Raw genomic sequence first — 9,068 nt, 5'->3', positions numbered from 1 at the left:
GATCTAAGGCGCTGGATTAAGGCTCTGGTCTCCAAGGAGGCGTGGATTCGAATCCCACCACTGCCAACATGTGTATAGGTGAATTCCGGAATGTTTTGCTGTATAAAATGTAACAATGATAAATCATCGTGACGACGATCCAGTATTGCTGCCTGCGTCATTGATAACACTGCGGAGCCACAGAGCACTCCAGTTTGGGCGGGGTTTGCAGTGCTCACTTGGGGTTCGTGGCGTTTGTTTATCGAACATTGTAGGTGTAAATATATTTAACAGCTGTATGTACTCTCGCTCCTTTCTGTAACGACATCTCTCCGGTTTTCATGAAATATGCAGCCAACTGGTCGGAATTCGATTGGAATGAAATTTGAAGCGTGATATGAGATCGTTTCTCATTAAGACCAGAGCAAGTTCATAAAGCAGGACACGGCCGCGTTTTTCAAACGATTGTCACAGTAAACCAACACTACACTGTAGAAATGCGATAAAGAGGTAAACAGTCTACTCAGAAATATCACCTATTTGATCCGTCGTCCTGTTTTTTTGCCCGGCAGACAATATCAAACTTGCAAAGTTTTCAAGCACTATGTTTGACATATGCACTGCATTTTTGTTCTATTCCTGTTTGTGACATTGATCTTTGTGATTACAGGAGCAGTGTAATTTGCAATGCGCTGCTTATTCTGAAATTTGGCAATTCGCTCCATAAACTAAAGGCTCCGCTGGGAGTTGAACCCAGGATCTCCTGTTTACTAGACAGACGCTTTGACCAGTTAAGCCACGGAGCCCTTGCGATGGCCAGCATCTGTCATAATGAGACTGTGAGGCTGAGATAAATCAAATTAGACCGTATTTAGAGACTTAGCCCGAGTGTAGCTTGCATGCATAATATCGGCTCCTGCTCTCTCCACAGCTCACTTGTTTTCAAGACATTGTTCCAAGTCCGACACTCAGCCGGTAGGTAGTGGATGATCCACGATCCGTGAATCCTCATAAGAAGTGTGGAAGTGTGCACGGATAAACAGTGATCTGTTTCCCAACATGAACTCTCCATGACGCTGGTTTTCCCTCGCCTTTTTTTCCGAAGTAATGGCGCAAATGTTACCTTTTCAGATTAAACACGTTTTGATCAACATTTTAGGTGGTTATCATTCAATGCTCTGGTCGTCGTGGCTCTCTAAGCTAGAAAGGTAAAACCAATACCCTTGTTTTAAAAATGAATACCAAAGTTGAAGCTGGGGAAGGTCCATTCAAGATTCATTCTCGAAAGCAGCTAAACTTTAGACGGTATAGACATGAGAACTAGTCCCGCTAACCAGAATGGAGAAACCTGGGGGAAAAAAAGCTCCAGCTATCTCTGACATATCTATCTGGTCGCTATTTTTCAACAAAAGAGATAAAGCCGAATGATTGGGCAGAAGAAGTTCTTCTGGAACACCTTTTTCTTACCGCCCATTAAGGCGCTGCCCTTTAGGACAGCAATAAAGATCCTGCATCTCTGTCTGTCCTTATTCTGACCGGATTCAGCCTCTGCTGTACGGCGCCAAATTCTCTTTGGTCTCCCATGTCTTCTCCGATCTTCAGGGATTCAATGAATCGGAATTATTGCGTTTGTTTTCCTTATACAGAGAGAACCGAAATAAGTACGTATTGACGGTTTTGGAAGATTGCACATTGTCAGCTACCATGAATATTGTTTTGAAGTTCGTTAAGCAGAATGAAGGAATAAAAGTGTCTAAATTTGCTGATAACGGTCGGCTACATGTTAATATGTGCATGGAAGATGGCGCTCGGGCACTTCAGGAGCAAATAGGAAAGTGAGGTGAAAAGTGCTGCCCGGCAGATGGGTTGTAACTCGCACCATGTTGGAAATCGCGTAGCGTTATTGAAAAGGCCGGAGATTGAAGGGCACGACTTCTGGAGTCAGAGATAAACGATTACTTTTCCCGATGATGTCATTGGGCGTCAGATAAAAACAAAATCAGAATTTGTGAATGGTGCGTACATGCATGGTAAAAGCCGAGTTATATACTGATAACTGTACAATGACTTAAAACGTCTGACCGATCTGACTCCGGAATCCACCGACATTCTATCCATTTGAACCTCGTGATTATCGATAATTAGTTCTAGAGTCCTACAATCTCTGCATCAATTACTATCTGTAATGTTGTCTTTCTCTTATGTAATTGAGAAGGTCGAGAAAGCATACTAATTCCCCGTCTCACTCTTCTGTAGGGTGATCTCTGTCATGCACTACAGGAAGAGAACGCAAAATCAGAGATTTACACGAATTTTGATAGATATCCCTGCATTAGATTACAGAAGAATGTGATATTTGCCTGAAACGAAACTGCTCGCAGGTAGATGCAGCAAGGTGTAACAAAGGCAAACTTCATAATGTTCGTTAGGCATAGTGTTGGAGTTCAGGAATATGAAGTATTAAATCCAGTGGTGTGCCATGGTGCCCCTATAATAGCTGTATTACTCTCCACAATGGCGGTACTCTCACTAATGCAGACTTTACGAGCAGTGGAAACAGTTCACAAGAAATTCACTAGATATTTCCTGGTTTGACAACGTTCATCTGTCAGTAACGTATGAAATTAGTCGATTTTTTTGTGAGAAAGGGGGATGTTAGCCAAGTAAGTGATAAACTTATCGAAACATATACGATCCAATGGGACATTACAGGTTAGATGCTTCCGGTTTGATTCATTTTATCACCGGACTTAGTGAATAAAATCAAATTTCAATATTGAGAACTAATGCAAACAGGAGGATTTCCTCGCACTTAACTTTAATCACTGCAGTTCTCAGTGCTGAGCGTTCTGCAGGTTGGATCTGTAGGAAAATGGAACTACGAATTCTCCCATTTTAGTAAGTTCCCTCGGGGTTTCTATCAGATGAATCAATAGAATAAATGGTACTATCTAATAGAAACATAGAAACATAGAAAATAGGTGCAGGAGTAGGCCATTCGGCCCTTCGAGCCTGCACCACCATTTATTATGATCATGGCTGATCATCCAACTCAGAACACGGCCCCAGCCTTCCCTCCATACCCCCTGACCCCCGTAGCCACAAGGGCCATATCTAACTCCCTCTTAAATATAGCCAATGAACCGGCCTCAACTGTTTCTTGTGGCAGAGAATTCCACAGATTCACCACTCTCTGTGTGAAGAAGTTTTTCCTAATCTCGGTCCTAAAAGGCTTCCCCTCTATCCTCAAACTGTGACTGTGCATTGTGACATTCGGGGAAAGTTTCGCGAAGAAGGTGTGGCTTCTCCACCTGTACCACTCGCTACTTGCTTGCCAAGGCAGTGGCGGACCTGTTGAACATAGTGCCAGAGATTATACTGAGGTAAATGCATTGTATGGCGTTCCATGAAGCGTTATCCGTATCACCCCATGGGCAGCACAACCTTTGTCCTGGTTCGTGCAGCTACTGACTGCGCGATTTTGTTCATCGTCACATTAACCTTTGACCACCTTGTCGCAATAAGTTGTCAGAGTCCGATTACCAACGTCGCCTGTATTTTACTTATAGCTGCACGAATCAACATTTTCTCTGAGAAATATTTTTTTACACGGCCTGAAAACTGTGTGGCACTTTAATTTGTTTCGTTTTTGTTATATCCATACTCTTGATATTCAGAATGAAAGCTCAAAAATCAGTTTATAAATGGGAACAATGAAGCATATCACAATAAACAAAATCTGTCACAGTTGTTTATCTTTTTTTCCCGTCTGTCTTTATTCGCGGAATCCGGCAACAAAGGTTAAGTGGGCGGGTGCATTTCAGTTACTGCGCGTCCACGCACTCGTGCAGCTCAGAGGGAACAGTGCTGAGTACAAAGAATTGCACTATGAAAGCTGCGGTGACAGGTTTGTCAGCAATCTGCAGTCTGATCTGTGTAAAGAGCGTTCTATTGTATTTCACGTGCGATATCCGAGAAACCGGCCAAAAACATTTTCTTCTGGGCTGCCTTCAGTGATGGCATATTACTTTATTTATTACGTGTGACGACTGTTCTTTTTGAAGAACGTTACAATTTAGTGACTGTCTTCCTCATGGGCGTTACATCGAAACATAGAAAGAGAACAGTGTAGCACAGGAACAGGCCACGATGCTGTGTCGAAGCGTCTAAAGAGTAAATTTAAAAAAAAACAAAAATAATCCCTCCTGCCTGCACAATGTCCATTTCCCTCCATCTTCCTCAAATCCATGTGCCTATCAAAATGTCTCACGAAATCCTCTAATACATTTGCCTCTACCGCATAGAGGGCAGGGCATTCCGGGAGTCCACTACTCTCTGAGTCAATAACCTTACCCTTCACATCGCCTTTGAACCTACCCGCTCACACCCACAATGCATGCCCTCTGGAATTAGACATCTGTACTGGAGGAAAATGATACTCCCTGTCTCTAATCTATCAATGCTTCTCATAATCTTATAAACCTCTATCAGACCTCCCCTCGCCTCCGCTGCTCCAAGGGAAAAGTTCAAGCTTGTCCAGCTTTGTCATGATAGCGCATTCGTTCTAAACGAGGTGGCACCCTGATAACCCTCCAAAACCTCAACATCCTCCCTACATTAAGATGACCAGATTTGCATACAATACTCTATATGTGGCTTAACTAGGGTTTCAAAAAAATTGCAGCATAATCTCTTGACTGTTGAGTTCAATGTCCGATAAATAAAAGTAAGCATTTTCCATAAGCCTTCTAAAGCACGCTATCAACCTTTGTGTGCATCGTCATGGTAAGATGAACTTGGACCCCAAGATCACTCTCTGCTCAGCAACACTGTTAAGGGCAAAGTCTTCTTGCATTTTTCCTACCAATTTGCAATATCTCACAGTTATCTGTATTAAAGTCCGTCTGCCATTTCTCTGCCCATATCTGCAGCTAATCGATGTGTTCTTTGCCACTCTTCTACTCAAACCACTGCTGTCAAGTCTTGGTATCATGCACCAACTTACTGACCCATCCATCTACATTTTCATCCGGGTCATTTATATATATAACAAACAGCACAGATTCTGCTGAAGGCCAATCACACCCTTCAGCTACTACCCTCTGTCATCTATGTGCAAGCCACTTTTGAATTCAAACAGCCAATTCACTGTGGATCCCATGCATTCTAATCTTTGGGATTACCCTCCCATGAGGGACTTTGTCAAACACTAAATTCCATATAGACAACGTCCACTGCGCCACTCACATCAATCCGTCTCTTTACCTTGTTAATAAACTCAAGATAGTTGGTAAAGCACGACCTGCCTGCACAAAGCTATGCTTGTTCTCGCCATTTAGGCCATGGGTTCCCAAGGAGTCATATAGCCTTACCCCTACACTTCTCTTCATCATTAAAAATAAACAATTTTGTTCTTTGCCTTGTCGGTTTGCAGGGCTTCCATCACCGTGCCATTGGCTTCCTCTCGAATTTCTCTGCATTCAACTATGAGAGTCCCTGGTGGAGACTCAGGAACACCGTCGCCCCACACTGATATGGAAACAAGTCCCTTGCACCACTCCTGATCAGGCCTCTACACTTTATGCGGTTCGACCGGGTGACACGACCGACAGCGAAGGCACAAGGTCTCGTCTCCACCCACGTAGCTATTCGGGTCATTTAGACAAGCAAGCCTCCAAACCCTACTGCGAAGATATATACTTCTTGGAGGACTAGAGAAAATTTCGCCGCAATAGAGAAGAACACTTACCGGAATCACGCCTTGGCCGCCTCTCTCTCCTTCTGAAGGCTCTTAAGCAGTCTCGGCTCCCAACTTACAATATAGCTGCACCCATAATCACCACGCTGCTCAAATCATACACAACAATTGCCAAGTGCCTAAATGCATAAATAATCTTGAGTTCTGCAAAATGGCCCGAAAACCCTGTCTATTTTGCTTTTTGTCAATCTGACGCTTACTCGCGGCAAGCAACATCTCCCGCCATTTTAAGCGCCGCAAGACTGTTTGCACTAGGAAGACTAGTTTATGGAAGGATTTGAGAATGTCATTCCATTCAAAGGTTTAACTGGGATTTGATGTGAAAAGGGGAAATACTGCAACTCAAGAGACGGTCAGCTATTAACAGTGACTAATTGATTCTGCTTCCAATTTTATTTTAGTCCCTGCGGAATTTGCAACAAATCTCGAATGTATCGTCAACGTGCAGCAAGCTGTTGCAGACAACAGCAGGCACTGTACTCCCACGGTAAACTGCTCACGGAATGTTTCCTGGAACGGTACTAGTGCTGGAGAAGAGCTGGATCTTGATGCCCCCAATAGGAAGGGAAAGCTGCGCGACTCTTTGTAAAACTAAGTGAAACTGTGCTGCATTATCTGAAATTGTTTCCATCCAACTGTCTGTGAAATGCAATGAAAGAATTGGTGCCGTATTATTATCTTTGTCGTTTAAAGAAAGAGACACAGCGGAGAAAAATGTCTGTGTTTAAAAAATACAATTTTTTTCTTCAAAAGTTTTATCCTTCTGCACTGAAGAGTGCTCTTGTGAGTTCTGTGGCGCAATGGTTAGTATGTTAGCCTTCAGCTCCTGAGTGATCAAGGTAATGATTAAAGAGTTGTGGTTTCAAGTGCCACGAGAGGCAGTATTTTTTCCTCAGCCGTTACAATGATAAACCTGTTATATTTTGTATGTCAAGTTACATGACGTGACAGTGGAGTACCTAGAAATCCAGGACATGGTTTGAAAAGTCGAGACAAATTTCGAAGTAAAGTTACTATCAAAGTTCGCATCGGCCGCTATATATAGCCCAGAAATGAGTAGTCTTCTCCCTGCAAGTGCGTACAGATGTTTGCCATTTCAGTATTTCAGGGAACAACGGTACTCTTCCCCTCGGAATCTGTCGCCCCAGAAACACACAAGTACACCGTTTACCGGCTATCCATTCCATACATAAACCCATGAATGAAAAACAAAATCTGCTTAAAAGACAACAGGAAAACGAGCGCTGCCGAAATATTTCTGCGGCGGAGCAATTACCTCTCCCTGCTGGTGGCGTAGTGGCATCAGCGCCGGACTTCGGAGCGAAGGCTTCTGAGTTCGAACCCAGCAGACTCCCCAGACACGCTTTCCATCCATGCTGGTTTGAGCATCAAGCTAGGAACTCGGCCTCGTAAAAAAGATTTGCCTGCTGCAGAAACATCAACAGCAAAAAGTTGATGGCCTATGCTCACTCGTGAGTTTAGAAGGCAATTTCTTTCCTTCTACTGCTTAATCATAACACAACTTCATAAAATCACTTTCAGCTGGTACTGAAGGTGCGATTGTCCTTTGGGACACCTTTAAATTTCCCGTAGAGGATTAAGTATAGATATTCTAAAACCGTTTCCAGCGTATGCGTTCTAATTTGCAGTGTTCGACTGAGGCCGCTGGGAATGCACCATCTGAATGAAATCCCTGTACTACTTGGAGTCGGCCTGTAAACGTCACTGAAGGTGACAACATGGGTAGATAACCGTGATGTTACTCTTCGCATCCGGTGAAGATTAAAGCCTAACGGCGACATGTGAAAAATGACAATATTCGTGGAAATTAGCGTCTAAGCACTGACATCTAGAATATCTTTGTTTGTCTCCCGGCATCTTAAGAGGCAAAACCGCCCGACTGTTCTCTCTGATCTGCTCCAAGGAATTATTGTAAGGGTTGGAAAATGGAAAATGCTGCAAGTATCAGGCAAATATGTGGGAGAATGTTCAAAGCATACCTTCTGAGCATATGGTATAACCGCTACAATAAAATTCCTTCACGATTAACATAATCAACCAATCCACGTAATGGGGCAATGAACAAAAATAAGTGGTAGTGTAGCCGACCGGTCTAAGGCGCTGGATTAAGGCTCCGGTCTCTAAGGAGGCGTGGGTTCGAATGCCTCCACTGCCGTCATGTGTATACATATTTTGGTTGCAGTATTAAAGTGAATTCTGAAATGTTTTGCAGTATAAAATATCAGAACCATAAATCACCATGGCGACGAGCAGGTATTGCTGCCTGGAACATTCATAACACTGCGGAGCCGCAGAACACTTCAAATTGGGTGGGAGATGCAATGGACATGTGGGGTTCGTGGCCTCTTTTTATCGCACATTGTGGGTGTAAGAGTATTTGACAGCTGTACGTATTCTCGCCTCCTTCTGTAACGACATCTCTCCGGTTTCTTGAAATATGCAGCGAAATGGTCAGAATTCCATTGGACTGACCTTTGAAACGTGACGTGAAATCGTTTATCATTAAGACCAGCGCAAGATCATAAAGTAGGCCACGGCATCGTTTTGCGAACGATTGTCACCATAAACCAACACTACATTGCAAAAATGTTATAGAAAGGTAAACGAGCCTCTCAGAAGTGTCACCTATTTGATCCGTTGTCCTGTTTCTTGCCCGACAGACAGCATTCAGGCCTGCAAAGTTTTCGAGAACCATGTTTAATATGTACACTGTATATTTGTTCTATTCAATTCTGTGACATTTTTTTTGTGATTACAGGAACAGTGTAATTTGTAATGTGCAATTTGTTCTGAAACATGGCAATTCGCGCCATAAATTAAAGGCTCCGCTGGGCGTTGAACCCAAGATCTCCTGTTTACTAGACAGACGCTTTGACCAGTTAAGCCACGGAGCCTTTGTACTGGCCAGCATCTGTCATAACGAGAAGCAATTCTGATGATGACTCATTCCTTTCTTCTTCTCTTTTCTTCTTCTAGTTTGTGGACTATTCTCTTATTAATTCTTCTGTTGGTCCCTTTATGATCTGATCTCTCCTCTTGGTTCCCTCATCCACAGCACCATCTGACGAATCCTCTCTTTTCGTATCTCTTTTGAATCCTTTCCCTTTGGCTTTCCATTCATCCAGCTAGGCTTTGGTCTTTACATCTAGTTTTACCAGCAGCTTTTTGACTCACACTTGAAGTTCATGCAATAACCTAGATGCACACAGAGTAGATCCTGGTTCTTTATACTCACAAAAGCCAAATATTTACAACTTTTCTGAAGCTTCTTGAACTCAGTTCCAGCTTAAAACAAAGCCACATTTCACAA

The 9,068-nt window shown here is 43.1% G+C and overlaps 2 non-coding genes across 2 annotated transcripts; both read right to left on the bottom strand.

The window, feature by feature from the left end:
- Positions 1-711: 711 nt before the first annotated feature.
- Positions 712-785, bottom strand: trnat-agu (transfer RNA threonine (anticodon AGU)). Its single transcript has one exon. It is a non-coding gene; the product is annotated as a tRNA-Thr (tRNA).
- A 7,793-nt stretch (positions 786-8,578) lies between these two features.
- trnat-agu (transfer RNA threonine (anticodon AGU)) lies at positions 8,579-8,652 on the bottom strand. Its single transcript has one exon. It is a non-coding gene; the product is annotated as a tRNA-Thr (tRNA).
- Positions 8,653-9,068: the final 416 nt, after the last annotated feature.

This window comes from Mobula birostris, chromosome 3 (assembly GCF_030028105.1).
Source record: "Mobula birostris isolate sMobBir1 chromosome 3, sMobBir1.hap1, whole genome shotgun sequence".
In the NCBI taxonomy this organism is placed as follows: Eukaryota; Metazoa; Chordata; class Chondrichthyes; order Myliobatiformes; family Myliobatidae; genus Mobula; species Mobula birostris.
Note: the sequence above shows the minus strand (reverse complement) of the source record. Positions and strands in the feature narration are given on the sequence as shown.